Genomic DNA, 26,207 nt, shown 5'->3' with positions numbered 1-26,207 from the left:
CAATACCAGCTTGTCCTGGCCCTAATATTATCCCAATCCTGTATCCTGGATAGAGGGAGCTATTCACAGACTTTGTCTCTGAGCCTCCCTTAGACCTGTGCTTCCACTTGCACCTCCCAAATATAACCTGGGAAGAGAAACTCAGTGTTGTCATCCTTTGATTGGCAGTTTCATCACCCAATTATCATAGGCTGTGTAAAAATCTCAATCTGGTGGTCTGCAGACAATTCAGCTGAATGCCTTTTCAAATGAAGCTGATGTTTCAGATCAAACCATTAACTTGAAACAGATCCCTCTGAATCAGTTCAATAATTCAAAAGAATTTTTGCAAATAGACCAAAAAATAATAAAAAAAAAATAGTTCAGAAAATTGATTTGATCCAATCTGACATTTTGAATCAAATCCTCAAACCAAATTGATGCTGATCTGCATACCCCCAGTATTTACCTGAAAATAAACTATTTTTCCCCAATTTACCTTTAAAATGGGAGGGTCATCTTAGAATAGGGAAAAATATAATGAAACCAGCAAATAATTATTTTCTATCTAATCCTCCTTTTGGAGGCATTGTCTTAAATTTGGGGGTGTTTCCCTTTTAGGTTAATATCCTGTTTATTACTCAAACCACTAATTAGCAATTGGCAACTAGTTTTATCTTAAGTTTGCAGAGACATCTAAATATTTATTTTTAAAATGACTGTACAAACCTGTGAGCGATATAATAAAATCTGCATATAAACTTTTGCATATGAATGAAACAATATTTTTGAAGAAAAAACTTTAGATTTTTCTGCTAGAATATGGATGGTACCTAATTTTAAAAAGTGTATTGTATTCCCTATGCTACATTCAATGATTTGTAAGTACTTGCTTAAAAATGGTACCCAACTATTTACAGAATCGCTTTCACTTTGTACCAGCAACTTGCCATTAGCTGACTATATTTCTCTTTGTATGTATCAAGATTTATCAGATACCCAGACACAGTGAATGCTATATGTAGCAGAGCAGCCAATGACTTCAAATCTTGTTGCTTTAGCTATGAACTCATTATATTGCCTTAGTCATAGTCTCCTAATGTCAGTATGAGAAGTAATAATACTGGCTTACCTTAGAGGGCTGATGAAAGGATTACAACTAGTAATAAATAGAAAAATACTTTGGCATGCTATTATTTAGCTATTATTAGATGTAGCACTGAGACAGCAGGAAATCAATTAAAACAACCATTTTTCATAGCAAACTATTGAGGCCAATTAGTTTGCCCAATATTTAAGTAAATGGATGATTTTCTAAATAGCCGCTTACTGCCATTCCACATGAACTCTCCCTTTTTATATGTAACCAATTAATCAGAATTAGGATGTGACCATGGCAAACACAGACTTGGAAAGATGGATCCAAGGTCAACGGGAAAGCCAGGAAGCATGGAGGAAAAATGTATTCTATATCCCAGTTGAAAGCTGAGTTAGGATTAACATCTACAACTATCAGATTATTCCAATGTTTGCTTGATAAACAGCTCCACACAAAAATAATAAATTGCAATAAATATGTAGTGAGACCAATGGGTCAAAAGCTAAGATACATGAAGGTGCAAATGATCACAAAGCTACTGCTATTCTCAGCCAGTTTTTGGCAAATTTCATAAAATACTTACAGGAAATTTTCATAATTACTTTGCATGCAAGAAGGAAAAGAAAGGTTAAAGGATGAATACAAATGAAATTCCATTCTGAAAATCTGATCACTTGACAAAGGAGGAAGTGTTTGCTTTAATAAGAATGCTTCATACTTGAGGATCTCCCTATAGAAAAAGTGTTTATTTCCATTTCAAGAAGCTTTACTACAGGAAACTCATTTGAGTTATTTAGGGAAATACTATGTACAGAATTAATCTCTCTAATTTGACAAAGTAGAATATATAAAGGACAATTCAGAAAAAGTATCAGGGTAATATTAAGAAGCAGAAACATTTTTATATTTACAATACCACTGAGGTTTGCTAGGTAGGCTAAGATACTGCTAGACTAGCATACTGATTACAACCACAGATCTGACCAATATTCTATATGCTATAATTTTTGTTTTAGTACAATTCTGTAAAAATTCTCTTTTAACCACAGCTTGATAAGAATACTACTGAGGATGATTAAACCAAGCATAGCCAAAGCTGCTATCATAACAGCATTGTATTTTTTCCTTGTTTTTAATGGCTTTATTTGTAACCACCCAGAGTTGTTGGGATCTGGGCAGCACATAAAATATTATTATTATTATTATTATTATTATTATTATTATTATTATTATTATTCAGTATGCAATATACAGGTATTGATAATATTCCTTCCCCCACTCCCTACTCCCAATTAATGGATACCTGAACTAAGGAGAATTTACAACAAGGATTTGAGACCCATAAAAATGCAGAATACTACAAAGACTCAACAGCATACTTCAGAGTTATACAAACAGTATCTCAAATCTGCTTTTGGACTTTAAGAAATAAATCAACAAGTACAATCTACCACTATTTAAACACTTGAGTTTCATTCTCACACCTTCCTGTTTTTGCAAGCTAAGTTCATTCATTACTGTTTTCTTAACAGTTGCTGCATATTTTCTTAAGGCCACCTCTGTACCCTTTTATACCACCTTCCCTGTTAGGCTCATACTCCCCTCTCATGCACAAAGTAGACACAGGAACTGTGTTATGGGAATGAATTACAGCTCACTTGACCACTCCAAGGTCAGCAGACAAGTCTTTCAGCACAGAGGTAGATGGAGCTGGAAAGTCCCCCCCTTCCTTCCTACTGCATGATGGCCTGTTCTGGATAATCTATTGTGTTGGGAAGCAGAGTCCTCTTCATCCTGCCTACTGGTAACAGTGGCAGATCACAAGGATGGGAGTTGTGTGGGAATTTCAGACGAAACTGGTGTACAAAGCATGGGGCATGGACATCTGTAGTGCTTTCCCGGTTTTCCAGATTCAGAGTAGTCCTTCCAGTGAACTAGATATTCCAATAATTTTTCCCTATGTCTAGACTCCAGAATACATTCTACTTTATACTCTTCTTCCCCATCCACCAGAAAAAAAAAGGGGGGGCAGGAACAGCTTTGGAATGCAAGGGGCAGAGGGCTCCTCTAGCACAAGCGGCAATCGAAGGAAAACAGAATGAATTGTCATTAAAGCAGGCAGCGCAGATGAAAAGGCAGATTTAATTTGTTGGATAACTGGGAAGGGGCCAAGGAACTTTGAGTCCAGCTTTTTGGAAGGTTGGGCTGAATAAGAAAATTCTGCAAGAGGCAACAGCTCAGTCCAATTGTCCTGCTGGTAACACATACATAGGACTTCAAGTAATGTTCCAGTACAGGCAATCTGTTCCTAAGTTTGTCTTTAAGTCAAATCTGTAGGTAAGTTGGAACAGTTATTTAGCATCAGTTAGTCAAATGTTTGTCTTAATATATCAAATATATTTTACCTTTCTATATAAAACACATGCATATAAAACACTTAAAAAACACTTTCAAATACACCAAAACATCTTGCATACCTGAAGAGGCATTCATGATCCGACTTAAAATGGCAGATGGCGTTCTCCTTCCTTGAGCTGATGAACCGCTTTAATATAACAGGCTTTATGGCAGTCCATTCATAAGTACCAGTGGTCCATAAATCGGACATTCTTAACCCGGGGACTGCCTGTAATCTCTCTATTTACCCATTAGAGCCTGGATGACTCAAGGATCACAAATGAATCTTAATGTCTAATAGCTGGAAGAGAGCTTTCCAAAATTTGGACGTAAACTGAGATTCACAATACAAAATCACATGAGTCACTAAGCCATTGTACCTAAAAACGTGGTCTAGAAAAAGTTACGCTGTTTCCTGAGCCTATGGAAGGCATCTGCAAGGAATGAAATGAGCCATCTTGGTAAATAAGTGCACCACCACAAAAATATTCATATAACCCTGAACAGCAAGAAAATTGTAATAAATTCCATGATCCCATAGTAGCAAGAGTGAAAGTAGGGGCTGAAGCTAGCCAGCTTTCCAGGAACAGACAATGCAGTGACAAACACAAGATGAAACATAATCCTTGATATTTACTCTCACATTCAGCCACCAGAACTCTCTGAGTACCTGAGGCAGAGTTTTAAACACACCTTCATGTCCAGCAGTTCTGTTGTCATGGCAGAGTTGCAATATCTTTTTCCTTAAAGGAAGGGAAACATATAAAACAACTATCCATCATTCAGAGTAAAAGGTGAAAAATCAGTCGGTGGTCTCTCTTGAGGTCATCTATCCAAGCCCTGGCATATGCAGCTGCTAAAGTTGCACTCTAAACTGATCTAGCAGACCTACGGTTGATCTCCCTGCCTCCAATCTTTCCAGAAATCTCATCCTTGGGGAGAGGGAAGGTAGCTTGGCTGCAGTATTGCAATAGGGAGAGAGGTGAACACGGAAGGTCATATACAGGTTTACATAGTAGTGTATCCAGTAGCTTGTTCTGTGAGCCAGGAATATAGGTGATAAAGACATTCAAACAGGAAAAAAAATGTGCCCACCTGATCCACCGAGGTATAAGGGATTATGCTTTTTGCAGGATTTTCAAATACTATGCATTACCTACTGTGGAGTGGACAGACTGCACCTTCAAAAAAAATGCCTCTGCACCTTCAAGAAAATTGCTGGAATGCTGTCTTTACTGCAAGCAGCCCTTTATTGAAAATGTCATACAGGTAGTCCTCGTTTAGTAACCACAATTGGGACCAGCAGCTCTATCGTTAAGCAAAGTGGTCGCTAAGTGGGAAATCACATGATTGTAACTGTGCCTTCCTTCTTCCTCACACCCCCACCCTTTGGAATGCTCACTGGGGTGTTGGGATAGCTGGCTCACAGCTGCTGCCTGTAACTGACAAGACTAAAGAATTTCACACCTTAGGATTTTGTTTGCCTCCTAACTGCTCCCCTGCCCTTTGGAATTCTCACCCCAGAATTGGGATAATTAGCAAGAAGGGAATTCATGTTTGTATTTACATTCATTGGAGAGGAAGGGATTACAAGAGGATAAGCAGGCACACAATGGGGAATACACATTGAAAGTAACGCATTGGTGCCGGCAGCCCCGAGTGTGCTTGGGGCTGGGAGCCACAAGCAGCCTCAGCAAGCAGTTGATGTATTTCTCATTGTGTGTCTACTTAATCTCTTGTAATCCCTTCATCTCCAATCTCTTTGCTTTGCAAGTGGGAGAGAAAAAAATGGGTCAGGCACAGGACAACGTGTACAGCAATGGTGATTACATGACTGAGGGATGCTGCAAAGGTCATAAATATGGGCATTGGTTGCAAAGTTATTGTTTATGCACTGTTGTAACTTCGAACAGTCACTGAATGAGGCAGTCAGTAAGCAAGGTTTACCTATAGTTGTAGTTCTGTACAGGTGGAACAGGCAATCTGAACTAAAATGCACATGGCAGGACATCCTCCTCCCCCCCGGCTCTCTGCCTGGAGGAATGGCCCCCATGCAACATCTGAAGCAGCTGTTTGCACCATGAAAAAGTGGGTCTGGATGCTTGAACAATGCCTATGAAAAGCATTTTCAATTTCTTATTTACTCCTGCTTGATCTTGATCTTGACTAGACCATTTGAACCTAAAACTATAATTGAGACAGTACTCTCATACATTCTGCAAAGTTACAGATGAATTTTCTATAGAAATTAGCAAAGCCCAGAAAACACTGTTCAACCTTCACATTTTTAGGTTCTTGCCATTAGAGAATGAACTGTATTTTTTCAGGATCCATTTGAATTCCCTCAGTTGAGATCCCAAATAATTCAATTGGGGAAGATCAAAAGCATATTTTTTCCAACTTAGCCCTAAGACATTTCTGATGAGTCTCGTGCAAAGCTAGGCCTTGTGAAAAAATCAGTATGGCATCCAAGTACACAATTATATATTTGTCCAAAATATTTCATTTATGAATCTGGAAAATAATCTGCTGGACAATCAGCCAACCCATAGGGCATTACTGTGTGTTCAATTTTGCCTTATCCTATATCAAATGTTGTTAAATATTTGTGGGTCTCTTCCATTCTGATCAAGTTGCCTCTTCAAACGTTCATCCTTTAAGGAATTAAAGAAATTTAATCCTTAATGAAAGAATTTCCTCTAAAGTGACTAACTCTTGACTAGAAATAGGATATTCTCTTAGCTGAAATCTGGGCTTCCAGGTTCAAGTTGATGATGCAGTTTCACACCCAATGAGGCAATGCAGTTGCTTCCTTCTCGCAAACATTTCAGCAAAGTCTGCGTACTTTTCCAGCAAGGCAGGAGATTCAGAGAGCTGAGCAGGATAGCAGGATGAAGGATAACAGTGAAAAGCTCGTGAACAGTGCCACTGACATTCTGGGTAAAGAAAAGAAATTGTTCCCTGCCCCCAGTATATATCTGGATTGTGTATTTGCAGCCAATCAATACCTAGCACTATGGCCACATGTAAGGAAGCTGTAACATAAAATGGTAAGAATTCTGTATATCCTTTATTGTCAGTTGCAAAGGTGCAGTGTTTTGTAACAGAGGACCACTTCTAAGCGCTTGTCCATTAATTGCTTTCACAAGCAGAGGTTTTCAAGTATCTACATGGGTAAATTAAACGTTTGCACTGTGGTCTCATCTATGAAACTTGCTGTGGTCCCCAAGTCTTTAAGAGCTGAGAGTTTAAATGAAAAGTAACAGGAATAGTTAAATGTACTTGCCTGTTGTGACTGCCTGAGCGCTCCTTAATTGTCTGAGAGCCCCTCTGTCAAGCTCTTGGCAGGGGGAGGCCTGCAAAGTTTCCAAAAGTTGCAGCTTTGGAGCAAGTTGGGGACATTTTCTTGTCATGGTTCCACAGGTGTAACATTTAGCAGCTGATTCAGAGGTCTGAACTTTATCTGTGTAAGATCTGGCTAGATGTCTGAGGGATCCATAGTAGAAACATAAGCTAAGTCTCTCCTTCTCTGTTTCTCTGCTAAGGACAGAAATCTCTTTACTGTTCCCATTTGCATTGGTACTCCAGTGTCAGAGTCTGAGGCAACCACAGGGAGAGGGGTTGTAAAATATCCTCCCCTTGCCATTTCTCTGTGCCTCAACTCTTCCAAACACACATCAATTAACACACAACAATGGAATAGCTCTTCCAAGTTCTCTGGGGTGCCTTGTCTCACTAACTCATCTCTCAGTTTATGAGCAATTTCTTTTCAAAACTGGTCAATCAGAGCAAAATCATTCCACCCCACATCTTTGGCAAATAATTGAAAATCCAATATGTACTCACGAACTCTATGTTTACCTTGTTTCAACTTGCAAATCTCTTGATTTGCTGTTACTCTTATGGCTGTATTGTCAAATGCAGCTCTAAATCTTTGCATGAAATTCTGGTAATTGTCTAGTAATGGATCATTGCCTTCAAAGATGGGCAAAGTCCATCTGGTTGCACCTTCTTTCAGAAAATTCAAAACACCTTGATGTGATCTGTAAGAAATTCTGCCAATCAACCCACCATAAGCAATTTATAGAGTCAGGAAAGTCAGGAACTGATCCTGGGCTCCTCCAAACTTCCCTGACAAGCTCCCATGAGAGCGCAGGAATATTGTCCAGGTTGCTAGGTGTAGAGACTAAGGAAGATGAACTTGACAGATATGCAGACTCCATTGCCAAGGCAACAAGGGCTAAAACAATGTTGAAGACCAGAACATCCAGATAAGGATGTCTGGAAGTGGCTCAGACGCCTCCCTAATTCACTGAACTATAAGAAGGAGGAAGTACAATACAGACTTGCAAGATTCTGTTATTATAGCCAGTCTCAATAAAAGTACTTCTAGCTTTCTTGTGGAGTTTATTTCATGGTATGGTCCACCTAGTAAGACTGACATCAGTTGCTGTACTGCTCTTGGCTGATGCAAGCCTTGCACCATGGCCAGTTTTGACTCAGAGGATTCTGACACTGAGAAATCTGCCTGATGGACTTCAGAAGGAAGTTATGGCCACTCAACCATCTGATGCTAATCTGGACAGCAACCATTAGGTTTTGCCTGCAGTCAGAGGCTGAGAAACTAGAGTTGGAGCACCCACCCGCTTCCAGAGCACAGCATGTACAACAGCAAGCAGAACAATGGCACTCAGCAAGTCTCCTTGCCTGGCAAAAGGATAGCCAGCCTTGACTGAATTCACCAGCATGGGCTCTACTTAAGGGCTGCCACTAGCCTGGTTGCCCTTGTTGGAAACAACCAGCCATTCTACCTGAATGTTGTGTGCCCGAAGCCTTGGATCTCTTGCATTCAGAAATTCTGTCTCTTAGATCCCAGACTGACTGATGACCTAGGTCTCTGAACTGTGACCTGCCTATGCTTCCACCCACTGCTTTGGACTCTGGTCACTTGAAATTTATTGCAGGCAAGCTTTCAAGGGATTTGGGACTTCTCTAAACTGTACATACACCTGCACACTTGCCCTGCCTGCCACTGTCTTTAATTGCTCAATTCTAAGTAAAGTCTGTTGCAACTTAACTTCTCTCTGTGCGTGAATGTCTGGACTGGGGGACAGGACATCTTGTCCCACATGGCATTATGCAGATTTGTTATTTGTGTATGTAATAATGCTTCAACAACTTGTTCAGTGAACAGTGGGGTACCTTGAGGATCAGATGCCATCATCACAATCAAAGGCAAGGTTCACTGCTTCTCCAAATAGAGAGTAGGAGACTTTCAAGATTGATTTTGGCCCTTCAAGGGAGACCATATCAAGAAACAGGCACCAAAAGAAATACTAAAACTCTATTTTATGGATATAGGCTATAATAATAGAGCACTAAAAGCCTTACAGCATTTCTCCTTCCCTCAAGGTAGGGCAATCTTGAGTTTCTTTCTCATGCTTTCCTGTTTTCCCAGCTACAGTCAAGTTTTCCTAATGGTTGCCACATATTTTCTTCAAGGACGTCTCCATACTCCTCTATACCTCCCTTCAGTTCATTGCATAAACCTCTTATACTCAACTAATTCTTAAAACCAGACATAGAGAAATCACTAATTACCAGAAGTCACCATGCATTTCATAGAATCACAGAACAGAAGGGTTGGAAAGGACCCTGGAGATCTAGTTCACCCTCTGCCTAGTGTAGGAATCCACTGCTGCAGCATCCCTGACTGATCAGTATCCAACCTCTGTTTAAAAACCTCCAATGAAGAGCCCATCATTCCTAGAGGCAGCTTTTTCTATTGTTGAACAGCCCTTACCATTAGAAAAAAAATCCTCATATTTCACTGAAATCTACTTCCTTGTAACTTAAGCACATTGCTTCTTGTCCTATCTTCTGGATAACTCAGTTCACTACTCTGCCCCATCTTCTACATGACAACCCTTCAGACACTTGAAGACATATATCATGCTTCCCCAATCTTTTCTTTTCCAGCTAAATACATCCAATGTCTCCAATCATTCCTCTTAAATTTTTCTTTCCAAGCCCCCTACTATCTTGGTTGTTCTCTTTTGATCAAGAACAAATCCTGCCAGTCTAACCTTATTTCCTTTTTTTTTAATCAGATAACCTCCTTGATAAATTGTGGTGTTCTGCAGACATAATATGGTTGACTTCAGCAAAACATGGGACAATGTCCCATAACATGCTGATTAGCAAGCTACATTAAAAGCATTGGTTGGACAGAATGATTATGAATATACTATATTCATAAAGGCTTAAATTACACAGGTAGACCCCAGTTTAAAAACGAGTTTGGTTCCCAAGGTCTGTCCTTACTTAAGTCGAATTTGTATGTGAGCAGAACAGCATTATTGTGTAATACTGTACAAGTAGTATTGTGTAATTAACTCAAACCATCGTGTATTTAACTCAAATCATTGTGTATTTAACTCGAATTTTGCTACAATAGGCTCTGTTCTTAACTATAGATCATCCCTAAATTGGGTGTTCTTAACCCAGGGACTACCTGTATTCAAACTGTGTTCATCAATGGTTCCTTAGCCAGTTGGAGAGAGAGAGAGAAATCATGTGGGGTGCCATAGGGATCTGTCTCTTCAACTCTATTCTTCAACCTCTACTCTTCAATATTTTTATTAATGACTCGGATGAAGAGGTGGAAGGTATCCTCATCAAACTTGCTGATGACATACAATTGGGTGAGATAGCTAATACCCAAAAAACAGAAATAAAATTTGAAATTATCTTTAAAGATTAGAAAAATGGGCTGAAAGTAACAGGATGTAATTTAATAGAGACAATTAGAAACAAAAATCAAATGCATATGTATAAGCTCAAGACGCCTAATGTGGAAATTGTCACCGTGAAAAATATCTTGATGGCAGTCTAATATGAGCCAACACTATGATATAGCTGCAAAAAAGGCAAAAACAGTTTTTTTCCTATATCAATAAAATTATAATTTCTACATTATACTTTATTCTACATTGGCCAGATCCCACCATAAATAAATTATCCTAGTCTAGCAATGAGGATGATTAGGATACTAGAAACTAAATCCTATTAAGAGAGATGGAACAAACTGGATATGCTTAATCTTGAGAAAAGGTAACTTAGGGGGATATGATAGCACACTTCAAATACATGAAAGAATGTCACACAACAGAAGATAAAATTCTCTCTCATTCCTGAGTGCAGGACTTGAAACGATGGATTTAAGCTACAAAAAATTAGATTCCAACTGAATACTAAAATATACCCTTCCTTACTAAGTTTATCAGTGGTATCAATTACTGAGAACAGCACTGGGCTCATCTTCATTGCATAGGTGCAAGCATATACCAACCAGCTATGAGTCTGCAATGCCTTAATTTAGATTCCTACACCACCAGGGTCTACATTGCCTAAACAGCCCCTTCTGACTCTATGATACTGTTTGTATGATTCTAATCTCAGGAACTGGAAAATGAGTCTACAGGTAATGAAAAAATGCAAAAAGAGAGAAAGCATCCATATAATATGATTCTAACTACAGGATAAGTAATCCCTACTCTGGAAGAAGATGAGGTCCTATTGTTTTTCTGATCACTCCAGAGAACTGTAAAAGCAAACAAAGATATTTTGAACTTTCAGTCACCTAAAGCTTTTGAGATATCAAAAATCAAAGGATCAATTAACAGCAAAAAGAAGCATTCTGAGTATGTGGAGGGGAGGGAGAGGACAGTGGTGGAAGAACCAGGACAATGCCAATTGAAAAAGGTTCAACCCAAACATGAGAATGATATCTGTAAGTTAGAGAGTGGCTCCATGGGGAAGAAGAAGATCCAGGCTCTATGTAGCAGATTCCATCATTTTCATCATTTCATCTACAGTTTCTAACAGAATTGATTCTGCCATTTTTCTTCATCCATGACATCTGGAGGCTGCTTACAGCCATTACAGAAACATAAAAATTGACTGATGGGCAAATACTGCAATGAAATAATATTTCTGTTTGATAGATCATGTTATGTTTTAGGCAGTTTGTGATAATCTGTTGTCACCCATGGCTCTGTAGCATCTTGTCATGTATGCACTCAAGCATTTAAACAGATACTGTTCTTTTTGGTTAGTAGCAGAACCTGAGAGTAGAATACATAACAAAACCTTCCCACAGGTAGTATTTTCCCATAGAAGAAAGGGAAGCTATTGCTGAGCTGGCAAAGAAGGTAGAGACTTAAAAATAAGAAAGTCTTTTGGGAAGAAGAACTGTGGAAGGGGAATGAAATGAAGATGTAAGGATTGGCAGCCCATGATAGATTTAGACAGCATTGGCTGTTGAAGACCTGCAGTTGGTTTTAAGAAAGCAATGTTGGCTAGTGATTCTGAGAAAGACTTGGAATTTGGAGCTGCTGAAAGGGCACAGGCTCAAGAGGAACTTAGATCTCCTGAAGTGATCCAGGGCAAGTTCCTGAGAAGATCTCAAACAGTTGCAGGTTTCAGAGTAGCCTGAAAACCACAAAGAGGAGGAGACACAAGACATTTCTATCTACCACAGAAGGCATTTCAAAAGTTGAAGACAGAGACAGGAGAGACCATGTTCTAGCAGCCAAAAAAAGAGTCTGAGCCTGAGAGAGAGACTGCAAGCTAGCATAATTACCCTTATTTATCTCAAAGTATGAATAGAATATAGGAGTGACAATATACCTATTTAGCCAACATGATAGATTACACACAAAAACAAGGTAGACTTTACCGGATGCAGAAAGCTTTTCTTTGCCTTTAGGGATCCCTTTTAAAAATGCCTGTGTGAGGTTGCAGGGTGTCAGGTGGCAAATAAACTTTGAATAATAATAATAATAATAATAATAATAATAATAATAATTATTATTATTATTATTATTATTATTATTATTATTATTATTATTATGCTACTGTTATCAGTATGACAGGGAAGAAGGAACCTAGGAAAGAGCAGCTATAAAGTAATGAAGCTTAGGAATGAAATTAAATGCATGTTTTGCTTTACTGTAATTTGTACTGTAAATTTAAAATTTGGTAATTTTAAAAAGATAAATTCACAAGCGGTATTTGCATGCTGTGCCTGAAAGCTCATAGGAACCCCCAAGTGTTTCTGAATGTAGCTTTAGGTTTCAAGCTCAGAGTTTAACACGTCTATCAACATTTTCCCATTTTTCAAAATCACATACAGTTCTAGCATTCATAAGCACTCAAATGAAAGGGGAGAAGGGGAGCTGAACTCCTTCAAATCTCAAAAATTCAGTTTCCTAAAACCATCATATACATTCTTCTATTAAATATAAACAACCTGAAAGCAGTAGTTAAAAACAATGGAGTCACTGACACAACTGCATGAACCCTTACAGTTGTAAAGACAGACTAAATCACATATGAAGTATTGACAAGGAGTGGTTGTTTAAGAGGTAGAGATTTTCCCTCTGTTTTTTTTTCCTAATAGAAAGTTAGCTCAATTTACATATCACAAAACCATAACAAGTGCACAGAGATAATAGCAAGAAGTTCCCATATTGTTATTCATAAGATTTCTACATCTGAAATTTCAGCTTAGCACATGCTTTAAAAAAGTCACCTATTCCAAATTCTGTATCCTAACATCCTAAGGTGCTATAATATATAGTTTAAAGTCTTCTACAAACCCAAAGGGTTCATTCACAGAGAAAGTTACCCACTGCTCTAACTTTGAACTGTTCCAGTCAAACTCTACTAGAAGCAGGTAACTGTTTTATCTCTACATGGAGAGTGATTTCAACATTTATTTCCAGCTTTCAAACAAGAGGAGACACACTTAAAAGAAAAAGTATTGCAGAAGTACAGGAGATGTATTGTATAGATCAGGGTTTCTCAACCGGGGTTCCGCGAGATCTTGGGCTGTAGCGTGCGCAGACCCCGGGTGGAGGCAGGGATTGTACATGCTTATGCAAGTGGGGAGGTGAGAAGTGAGGAGGAAAGGAGAGAGGAGCAGCAGGTGGTGAGAGAGTGTCCGAGAGAGAGAGAGAGAGAGAGAGAGAGAGAGTCCGAGAGAGAGAGAGAGAGAGAGAGAGAGTCAGAGAGAGAGAGAGAGAGCCAGCCCTCCTGCTAGGGCTCTCCTTGGCGGTGCCTTTCTGCAGGCACCTGCCTGCCTTTCTGTAGGTGCACATTCTGCCTTTCTGCAGGTGCAGCGGCCCAGGGGGCTCTGTCTCAGGAGTGGGCACAGGAGATCTGAGGCTGGGCTGGCCCAGGCACCAGTGGCAGCAGGAGCCTCCCATAAAGGGGGGGGGGAGGCAAGGGAAAAGAAAAAGTGGTGGTGGTGGTGAAGGCTTTGGCATCAGGGTGCCAAGATTTCAGGAGAGGTTGAACAGTCCAAACATTAAGGGGAGGGGTGTTGGAGGTTGCAAGGCATCAGCCTCCTTCTAGTCTTGCAAAGCGGTTCTTGAGAGAGGAGGTGGAAAGGAGGGGGCTAGAAAGGAGAAACTGGATTTGGGAAATGAGGTGCTGGTGCCATAGGCAAAGGGAAGGAGGCCAGCCAACCCGACTCGGCATGCCAGCATCTTCTGCATCCCTGCGATGCATTTTGCAGTTTTCCTTCATGACAGTTTGATATACCACTCAAAAACTGTACACGCCCTTAAAAGTAGCCCATAACCAAAAAAACCCCACAATTTCCCACAACTGACCTCCAAAATTCAAGTTCAGCCCAGAATTGAGTATTTGTACAGCAAAAAAAAGCACAGGTTTCACATTAAAGAGGTACGTTTCATTCTTTATTTTTAGCTTAACAACACTGTTAATGCATGTATACAGGCCTATACATGAAACAAATATAATAATTTTGTAACTTCTAGCCTATATTTGAGACTGAATGTGCAGGGGTTCCCCAAGGCCTGAAAAATATTTCAAGGGTTCCTCTGGGGTCAAAAGTTTGTGAAAGGCTGGTCTAGATAATGAATAATTCTTACCTTGCCCTTATCTAACTATGCCTCCAAATTTTAATTCAGAAAAAAATAAACAAATATTTCTCACACATGAGAAATTCTGGAAACATAAGATCTACCAGAACAGAACCCTAGTCTTTTGCTTCAATTGTCATTTTTTCAGAAGTTTTACTGAGCCAGGCTAATTGTTCTTCTAGTTCAGTATTCTATATCCAAAAGCTGCAAGATCTTAGCAATTACTTGGGGTAGGAAGGAGAACTATTTGTGCATCTTTGGAAGATAACCTTTTCTATTTAGTTTTTTTTTTAATTATTTCTTTTTTAATGAAGAAAGAATGGAGTCAGCCATTAACTAAATCTGCAGCAATTCAGAGTTACTGGAATAATCAGTTAAGTAAACATGCAAAAAATAACAATTAGAACACACATTACTCAATAGAACAGTATGACTAAATTGGAGAAAACAAAAATCGTCACTTTTCCATTTAAATCATTAATGTACTAGAGGTCCCCAGATAATGGATCTCAGATTCATAATGAATCTCTTCTGAAAATGTTATAATGATCTGCAAATAGCTAAGTTAACTTGGTGCCAATAACAAAGTCTAAAACCTACTGGAACAGATTTTATAGACAAACAGCTTTATGTTGCTACAAAATATAAAATTAGCACAGCAGGTAAGTGGTAGGTTAATTTAAATGCCAAATTCACCGAATTCAGAGGAGGAACAGAAATATACCGCTAACTCATCTACTAAAATAAGAAGATGGACATTCAAAATCACAGTATTTCAGCACTGGAATGGCTAACTGTAAAAAAGGCTCCCCAGAAGTGAAAACCTTTCCAGTGCAAGGTGAACCTGTTTTATTCCCCCAAGCCTTTTAAACAATTTGCATTTTAAACAAGGTAGAAGTACATTCTTCAGAAGCTACAGTTAATTTCATGTTCCTGTCAAAGACAGCTTTTCTACATGTTTTAGAGTTTTTTAAAGTATTACTAATACTTATCTCATAAGGTATCCAGGAAACACATACTGATTAAATAAAATATACATAATAATACTGACTCATTTTAAATCAGGGTCTCCTGTTCCATTTTAGAACTATAAAAATTTTAAGATTGCTATATGCAAAGTAAGTATGGCTAACACCGATCCCTCTCCTTTATCAAAAAGAATGAAGTACAGCTTCTGTATCTAAAAACTAAACCCATGGGTACTCAGCAGTAGAAGACTCTTCCTTCGTTAAAGGCAATCTTCTCTTAGAATAATCCCTTCAGAACCCTATAATAAATACCCACTATTACTATACTATTACTATGCTTTTACTGTTGTTTGGTTATTATTGGACTGAGAATACAGCACCAATTTATTTTCATCAGTCTCACAATCACAGCTAGAACTTTTCCTTTTAACTGATGGTTTTCTTTAAAGACCACCAGAAACCACCTATTACACACTATACTATTCTCTTCCATGATATTGAGGGAGTGTCTCTCTCTTTGAACAATCAGGAATTCTGAAGAGGTGGTCTATTACACAACTTTGTTCATATGTATTCCAAACAAAAGATACCTTTTTTCATAATATACAACTATTGTTTACTGTTTCATGCAGCAAACATTTGTAGTGTATACATAGTGGAACATATGTATCCATGCATTTCATCACCTGCTATCAGTACCTATTAAGATGGAATAACAACCCAGGAAAGTTCACACGAGCTACTTCTTGCAACTTATCCAAGTTATATAACTGACTAAAATGTCTGTCCATGATGAAAGAATAAGGAAAACGTTCTTGACAATTCTAAAAAATTATCCTCCTTCCCAAAACAGGCTCATCATCACTAACTTTTCTGTATGAAAATTCCCTGAAGAAAGAAGACTCCTATAGCAATGGCTATAAGTATTTGTATGATTTTACTGAATGTTAATATTACATGTAAGCTACCTTGTATCCTGAATGGTGGCTCACATAGAAATAAATAAATAAAAGAAACATTCATTTGCTTATAGGATGTTTTGGCATCTTGGAATCTGCGCAAGCTTAGCTTAGAATGACACAAACCCTTTAATCTGGATAACAAGCTATGATTACAGTGACTATGTAACAGTTCCTGTTTCTGCCTTAGGTTCGCTGACAGAATGACTAATCTACAGAAAGAGCAGCTCAGATATCAATCTGCCACTCCCAAGTGATGCAAGCGATAGCATGATGCCTTCTATCATCCTTTATGAAAGTGAACCATACATATTCCCACTAAATTTGAACAATAAAGAGAACCAAAAAAGAAGTAGCGAAACAGTAGGAGCAGTAAGCTTCTTAAAATAGGAAGCTAAAATGGTGAAAAAAGTTTGCTCAAATAGGATTCTCAAAAAATTGAGGAAACAACTGGAAAAAAATAAAAGCTTCTCTTACTTCCATCAGCAGTATTTTAGCATAACTGGGAATAGACAAAATGCCATTTCCCACATTTTACTGTCCTCATGGTTAACACTTGCTCGTGTGTGTGTGTGTGTGTGTGTGTGTATATATATGATCATGTAGAATATTTTGCAGTCATGAGAGAATTTCAAATGGTAAATCCTTACTTACTTACCTTTTTTTAATTATATTTTTCATATTAACTATCTCTGATCAGAATGAATTTGTTTTCACATACCATGACATCAGTCAAGAAGGAAAGGGGTAAGAAATCTATAAATGCATCTAATGCACAAGCTGCTATTACAGGTGCAGAAGAAATACATGCATTAATTAAGAAGAAAACATGTCAGATTAAATTTCTCTTTCTATGAAAAAGAGATTTGTAGAAGAAAAATACTTCTTCCCAAAGTATATTTCCTGAAGAAAAAGCAGAATGCTTTAGGCCTCAAATTCTGTTTTACAACAGTATTCTGATACCATGATTAGAGGAGAAACTATAGACTTACTGCTTAAAGTTTGAGAAATGCACCCTCTACTGGTCTGAAAGGAGAAAAACATTCTAATGCATAAAATCATAGGGCTACGCAGAGGATAAAGAAAAAATGTGATTTGGAGTGTATGTGGGATACATGTGGCACCTGCCAGGAACAACTTAAACCAAACATGTCTCTTCCCAGGAAAAGATGTTGCTAATTTTAAAAGTTCTCAATGTTCACACCTAATCACATTTTGACCTTTGAATGCAATTCTCTGTGCTGCCCTACTAAATAATGTACACAATTATTGTACCTGGATGTTCCAGGAAATTTAGGCCAGCTCACTCCAACACAGAGCCCTCCTGTATGACAATTCTAATAATCCTCAACCAGCACAGCCACAGTAGAGGTTGCAGTGCAAAATATCTGGAAGGTAGAAGACCGGGGAAAGTTTAGTCTATGTCACTGTTTGAAAGGTCCATGATCCAACTGGAAGAAAAAGATCTGTACACTGCTTTAATTTGGCCAAAAGAGCAGAATTATTTAAATAAAATAAGTATTTCACAGGAATGCTTTGGAGATTTAGCAAAACTCTCCCCTGAATGTAATTAAACAAAATTTAAAAGTAATTTAGGAAATGCATGCTGCCAGCAGGAAAACATGGTTTAGGGGTATGGGCAAGACAGGTATGATTATAAGGATTTCAAGATCAGCCAACATTAATTCACCAAATTAAGATTCCATATTTGCATTGTGTGATCATACCTCTGTGAAAAGGACAAAGAAATTCAGTAAACCTTAAACAGGCAATTTGGAAATAGATGAAATCAAATTCAAGTAGATTCAAATGAATGAAAGCTGCTGAAGTTTGAAATTACTTTGATCCTAATTTTAAATTATAAGCACATAATATTCAGCTATATTTTCAAGTCCCATTTCATTGAGAGGTTTTTCAAGAAAAAAAGAGAACAGTATGTGTGAACGGAACACCAGGTACCTAAACTTGATTATAGAGCTTGTAGACCTAGTTGATTTTAATTTTCCAAACAAATTCTTCATTAACCAATTACCTGATCATACCACCTGACCTAGCAAGCTATTAATTGAGCTATTTGAGTCAACTCTCTAAAATATTATGAAAACATCTGCTCTGCATATGTATATCTAGAACACAATCTCATTATTGCATGTGTTTGGGAAATAGTACGGGGACAGAATGATGTTACAAGCGTTTCTGAGTTAAAGTAATTTCCATATGGTGTTTTTAAGATATGCATGTGTCCTGAAAGAACAAAATAAGCTGAAATCCAGTTTAGGACTCAAAATATTTTTTTCCTGAAAAATTCTCAAGTCATGCTGGTAATTGGTGATCCACTTTGAAATCAAGACTTTATTCAACATCATGATATCAGCTCTCGACTGAAAGAGAAAGTAAGAAAGATAATCTGAGGAAAAGGTTGGAGAATAAAGGAAAAACAAGTGATAATCCCTTAAACTTTTACTGTCCCAAGTTTAATTTATTTTATTTATGTATGAAGCAAATTCATATAATTATAAATTTATATAATTTATAATTCTGGACAAGACTTACAGAAAAGTAAAACTAAAGGATATCTACATTTCTTGTTTTTTTCCTTATTTTTCTTGAATTTTCTGCTGCTCATTGAGAAACAGCACAAACATCAATCTGCTCAAAATTAAGAGGCACTGGCAAAGAATCAGTAAGGAAAAAGATATTAAATTCTTCTATCAAACTGAGGACCAGAATCTTGTCCTCTTATATACTAAGTATTTATTAAATTAGGGGTGGACAGAAGATTTCCATAGCCTATGTATGTCTAGTACCTGCTGGTTGTTGGGATTACTTACTTAATATGTTATTGATAAATTTATGAATTACTTTCTTCCTGCATTAAGGAATATGTTTTAAAACAGTTTCCTGTCCTATCTGCTGTATTTGAACAGCCTACCTTGTTTTGGGAAAGGAACATACAGGGCCCTAAAATTTCTAAATTCCAACCTACTGATACAAGAAGATTCAGGCATTCAGATACATTGGACCCAAACTGTTAATAGAGTGTAATATAGATAGATGGATATAAATTAATATAGATAACAGAACACTGAACTGGATCCAGAAAAGACTGAAAGACTATATAGTTGGTGGAAGACCAGTATTATAATGTATGATCTAAAAAAACAAAGCATAAATGAAGTAACAGACTGATTGCTGCATTTTGTATCAGGCAGAGATTTTGAACTTTTCAACAGCAGCCCCACAAAGAGAGCAGAGCAGTAATATAAATGAGAGTTGATTAAAATGTGAATCACTGTAGCCAGATGTGCCTTCGTCCCAAAGTTTTTTCCATTACCCTTCCAGCTATTTACTTGAATATCAAAATTAGCTTAAGCTCCTTAGATAACCAAAGGGCCTGAGCTCTGCATCCCATGAATAGATGCACAGAAAACAGTAAAATTGACCACAGGTTCAGCAACATGATCATCTATGATGAATGGAAAATCTCCCAATCTTCAGAATCGTTTAGTTCTACCTACACCTGCATTAGGTGCAATTAAAGGTTCTGGCTAACACCTTTAAAGCCCAATATGACTTAGGACCTGGATATCTATGGGACCACCTTCTCCCAGTGACTGGGAGATAGGGAAAGATGGGCTTTGTCTAGGTCCCCTCTCTTAGGGAATGTCATCTTCAGGACCCTCTCAGTAGAGGCTCCCATTCCTGGAAGAGCATTCCTATACCACTTGTTTATCAGAAAGCCATAAAACCAGGCTTTTGTGGAAAGGTTTGGGAATAGATTGATGATGTTGGGGAGGGGGGGATCCTGCTATGGGTTTGGATGTTGTGGCTGCTCTTCAGGATGCAACTGTTTTGTTTTGCTGTTGCTTATTATGGAGTTTATTTTAATGTTAAACCATTCATTTAGCAACCATTCAAAGTTACAATGGTGCTTAACAAAGGGACTTACAACTGTTCCTCACACTTATAACCGTCACAGCACCCACGCAATTGCATGGTTGCAAACCGGGCACTTGGCAACCAGCTTGCGCTTATGATTATTATTTATTATGATTAGGATGATTATGACATCCCGGGGTCACGTGATCGCCATTTGCAACCTTCCCAGCTGGCTTCTAGCAAGCAAAATCAATAACCACATGATTCGCTTAACAGCTATGGTGTTTTGTTTAATGACCACTGCAAAAAAGGTCGTAAAATCGGGTGCGGCTTGCTTAACAACTGCTCCACTTAACAACAAATTTTCTGGTCCCTATTGTGGTCTACCTGTATTTTTATTTTATTTTCTTGTAACCACTTTGGACCTTGTTGGATTGAGCAGCATATAAAATGTAGTCATAAATAATCTGAAAATGTGAACTAAGCATTAGGTTATATTATGTTGCAAATATATAGTAATATGGAAGCTAATTATAGTCTGCAATCCTATCCATACAAGCATGGAAGTAAATCCCACAGAACACAATGGAAGATACATCTAAGTAAAAATGTGTAGAAGAGCACTAAGGCTGAAAGACTTCTTGTATATGCTACTCAGTTATTTTCCTCTTGTCCACTATCATCACAATGAAATACTCTACATAGTAATACAGCAATATTTCCATAGCACAATCATCCTCAGGTCCAACAGATATAGAGACAGATGGTGAAAACATCTGTAAGCAAATAGTCCTGTCCTTCAAGCACCACCAGTCTGAAGATCCCTGGAAAAAATTAAAACTTCACACTTTTATTGCTTGAAAGCAGACATATGGGCTTATTTCATAATGTGTACACATCCCCAAAATCTTGCATAATGTATTCGCCAATGGACCAAAATCTCAAGGCTAAATCAAAATTTATATGCACAGGGTCCAGCTGCTTTCAAATTAAACTCTGTGGAGAGGTACATATGTTCTTTTTAATAAGGTTCTTAGTTATATCCTTCCATTAAGAAAATGAGACCAAGGAAGTCAATCATGAAAACCAATTAGAAGCTTATTAATGTCTATGTGATTAGCCTAAGATAATTAGGCAAGACCTCAAAGATCAGAACTTTCTTCACACATGGCTACTCTGTGAAACATGATCTAGCAGAGACAGCCTTCATTTAGCCATAATTAACTCCATTCACTCGCTGAAGACAAATGCTTCCCAAACATGTAAATTCTTAAACTGACAAACCAGCTCAAGGAAACCAAACTCAGAGATAGCAAACACAACCTGTCTTCATTATTTGTTTATCTAAACTTGCTACTACCATTTCAGTAACTGCATTACTGAGTGAGTTATTTGTTAGAGGACTTGCTAGAAGACAAGCAGAACTCAATGTTAGATTTAAACAAAAGATTAGGGCAACTCATAATCAATGAGACTTAATGGAAGTAAATGAAATTTACAGGAAGATGAATTTTGCTAAACAGAAATATTCTGAGAAAGGTAATAAACCAGACAAATTGCTGATCTATCTCTGTGAAAAGAACAACAGAAAATAATTATTGCTACTACAGGTAGTCCTCGCTTAATGACCACAATTGGGACCAGAATTTAGGTCGCTAAGTGATGCAATCATTAAATGAATCGTCATGTGACTGGATCGAATTTAACAACCTTTTTTGTGGTGATTGTTAAATGAATCATAACAATCGTTAAGCAAACCATGCAGTCATTAAGCAAATCACATTGATTTTGCTTGCTGGAAGCCAGCTGGGAAGGTTGCAAATGGTGATCACATGACTCCAGGATGCTGCAACTATCATAAGTGCAAGCTGGTTGCCAAGCGCCTGGATCACGATCACGTAACCACAGGGTCACTGTGATGGTCATAACTTTGGGTGCCAATCATAAGTCACTTTAGCGCCATTGTAACTTCAAATGGCTGCTAAACAAATGGTCGTTAAGTGAGGACTACCTGTATTTGGGAATGGAAAGGCATATGTATCAACCCCAGAGATAATAAATCAACCTGTTAAATACTACCCTAAATTATACAGAAAACAAACATTAAATCAGGAGATCAAAGAATACTTAAATACAACACAGATCATGAATTTACAGATCAGCAAAAGAAGTGCTTAATAAACCAATTACAGAACATGAAAAAAGAAACAATACAGAAACTGAAATTGAATAAAACCCCAAGACCAGCTGATTTTCTTGCAATATATTATAGGACCTTCCAAGAAATCTTGATGAAACCATTAACCCAGGTCATGAATCAGATATAACAACGTCAAGTATTTCCCTCCTTGTGACAAGAGGCTTTTTTTTTTTAATTTACAAAGCAGGAAATGTTCCAACCTATCCAAAGTCATAAAGGCCTATTTCTCTACTGAATGTAGATTATAGTTCTTTAGGGCTATAGTTGCAAGGAGATTAAATGGCTTTATAACTGATCTAATACATCCTGGCCAGATGAAATATGTTCTGAAGAAATACATGAGAGATAATATCAGATATGTTTTGAATGCCACTGAGAATATAAATCAGAAAAAAAAGTGGCAGAGAAAGATTTTGATAGATTGAAATGGCTCTTCATATACATGACTCTGAAGAAGATAGACTGTGGTTTGAATTTTCTCACATAGATAAAGGGCATTTATAAAGAACAAAAAGCTAAGATAATGCATTGTAACAAAAGGGGCAAGACAAGATTGTCTTCTCACTTCTTAAACCAAGGTATTAAATGAGTGGCAGAGACAAATAACTAATTTTATCTGGTCAAATAAAAGACCAAGGATTAAACTTAAGATTTGCAAGTAATAAAAGAATGAAGTGGACTAGCAGTACCAAATCATAAACTATATTATCAGGCTAGCTGCCTAACTTGGATTAGAGATTGGATTGTATCATATTATGGTTAGGTTACTTCTGCTGAGGGAGCAGAACCCCAGAAGGTTTGCATAAATATCTTGGAGTCAAACAGAAATGTACTATCTATAAGAGATCATTTAATTATAAACAGCATACTAAAAGTATGGGACAAGTACAGAAAAAGAATAAGCCCAGACTTATCACTCCTTGCTTTAACATTAAATGCAGTGGTACCTTGGGTTACAAACGCCTCTGCTTACGAACTTTTCAGGTTACGACCAGCTCTGGCCGCAAAAATTTACCTCGGTTTGCGAACTCCGCCTCAGGGTACGAACCGGATCTGCGGCCATTTTCCGCCGTGCCACGTGGTCTGCGGCCATTTTTCCGCCTGTGCCACGTGGTCCGCAGCCATTTTTCCGCCCGTGCCACGTGGTCCGTGGCCATTTTCCACCCGTGCCACATGGTCCGCGGCCATTTTTCCACCCATGCCATGTGGTCCGCGGCCGTTTTTCCGCCCTGCCGCGTGGTCTGCAGCCGTTTTTCCGCCCTTGACACATGGTCCGTGGACGCCAGAACGGATTAACGGTAATTACATTGAACCTTATGGGAAAATTTGCTTCGGGTTGCGAACAAATCGGGTTGCGACCAGAGTCACGGAATGGATTAAATTCGTAACCCAAGGTACCACTGTATTTTCATTAAGGTGAAAATTAAAAAAAAAAAAAAAAAGATCAGTGGAGATCCTGCAAGACTTAATTTTTAACAAAACTAAGATGAAACCTTTCAAGACTCTCTGGAATTGTTACAAATCACTTCAATAATTTTAATATTTCCAAATAAGCACCACAGTCTAAAAGGAATTACAAAAACAAGGTGGAATACTTAAGAAACTTGACTGAATTTGAAAAACTAAGAACATCTGATAGGGCTTATTTACAAGTTGTTACTGAAACACAATTTAGAAACTACACAAAGATCGCATGATAAAATGGATGTAAAATGTAAACAGGACAATTGATAGCAACAATGGGAATATCAATGGAAGACAAATACTTAATTTATTGTGAACACTGCACTTAAAAAAACTGGTATAAGATGCTTCAGTGTTAGTATATTACTCCAGTGCCAACTGCTCAAATAGATAATTCATATTAAAAACTGCTAGAAATGCAATAAACAGGTCTGATCATTTTTTCATATTTGGTGGAATGTTATAAAGCTCAACAATTCTGGAAGATGATCTATTATAGAATGAAACAAATCTTAAAGTTGAATCCTCTTTCCTGCCAGCTGTTTTTTCCACTAAATATCACCAAGTTTATATCCCTACAAAGTATATAGATTTGGTTTTGTATATAATAACAGCTGCCAAGATACTTTATTCTTCTTACTAGAAATCCATGATACATCTCCATATTCAAGATGTACTTCAACAGAACATACAATGTATTGCCGTTATATAAATAGGAAGTTACCACGATATGGACACAGCCAGGCTATTTCTATACAGGAAGAGTATATTATAATAGACATATCAGTCTAATTTGAGAGGCTGTTATCAACATAGCAGATTAGGCATTTGATAAAAGGATATCTGAAACTTTAGTGTAAAAAGACTGCTCCACAAAGACTCACTAGCCATGTATTTGATCATTTAGAGAGAATGCAACATCTGGCAAAGCAGATCAAGTCCAAGAAAGATTAACAACTCACTAACACAGGAGTGGACAACTTCCATCTAGACAGAAGCTGCAGTTTACTTTTCCAGCTGGACAGCAGGCTAATTAAACATTTCTACTACCTCACCTTAATAGAGCTTTGTATTATCAACCTATTGATATACTTTTAATCCAGATATATTTATGAGCTTGCTCAAAAGTTTTATATAGATGCTAAATAACATCAAGAATTGGATGAAACCCTGCAGAACCTGAAAACCTCCCCCTCTCCCCATTTAAGAAGACTGTTATCATTTCTTCTCATAAAGTGGACCATATAACCAAACAGACAGTGAGGGCATTATTTATAATGAATATTATAAACATCCTATAGGATGTATTCTTCAACAGTCTGGTTAAATTTCACTGGTTTTCTTCATTTACCCATTTGGAGAAGAGATCCTGTAGATTTAGATATAAAAATAGAACTGTGATTATTTTTCAGCCTTGATACACAAGGCAAACACTGAGTTTCCAGACCAGTTCTATGTGGCAATCACTGTCCTTACCTAGTCCTTTTTAGAATATATCAATAGTTCTGTCTGAGGGGAACAGCTCTTATCTGTTAAGCAGTTGTTTGGCACTGGTGCAATACTGCATGGCAGTTGTAAGGGTTGCAGAGAAAATCAGTCTACAACTTACCGAAATTGGTCTATAGCTAAGATTAATTATTCATAAAAAACAAAGCACCTGACAACATTAACGTTAGATAAACTTAGGACAAAAGAAAAATTCTCATTTCCCTATCAGCCAGCAAATTACAGAAGAAGAGTGGAAAATTACTGAGACAGGAATTTTAGAGTATCTGGTTATTTTATTATCAATATTGAAAGTGCAAATATAAAATATTAAACATAGTGCCCAATTCCACAGAACAAGGTAGGAAAGCAAAAACAATACTGTTCATTACTATATATTATAGAACATATCAAGGTACCTATTTTGCTTCCTTAAATATGATCAAGCATGTACTAGTTCAACTATTTTCTCAACCCCACTGTTAAATCTACAATTAAAACAATTGACAATATCACATAACAGAGAAACATGGGAATTATTCTGAAAGGTGAACAAAATATATGACTAAACTAGAGCTGAAACTGTATGTGTGTTGGATATGTTAAGCAGACATTGTAAAAAATAGCTGATCCAAGCAAAGCCTCTCAACAACATAAGAATAAGATTTTAATAGAAAGGTCACTTTCTACTAGAACATCTCATCTTTCCTCTCCTAAATGTGCACCATTTTAATTTCTTAGCCTACTTTAAAAATAGTTCTTAGTGCAGATACCAAATCATTTTTGCACTTAGTTTTGTTTTTTTTTGACAAGAGCATTTTCACT

At 37.5% G+C, this 26,207-nt stretch overlaps 1 protein-coding gene across 3 annotated transcripts in view; it reads right to left on the bottom strand.

Annotated features, from left to right (window-relative positions):
* The window catches only part of AMBRA1 (autophagy and beclin 1 regulator 1), a 166,197-nt gene that overhangs the window by 128,508 nt on the left and 11,482 nt on the right, over positions 1-26,207 (bottom strand). The window lies entirely within an intron of this gene.

This window comes from Python bivittatus, unplaced genomic scaffold, assembly GCF_059951505.1.
Source record: "Python bivittatus isolate LINGU-HERP-01145 unplaced genomic scaffold, Pbiv_v1 ctg000480_np1212, whole genome shotgun sequence".
Lineage (NCBI taxonomy): Eukaryota > Metazoa > Chordata > Lepidosauria > Squamata > Pythonidae > Python > Python bivittatus.
The sequence above is the reverse complement of the archived record's forward strand: the minus strand, read 5'-3'. Positions and strand labels throughout refer to the sequence as shown.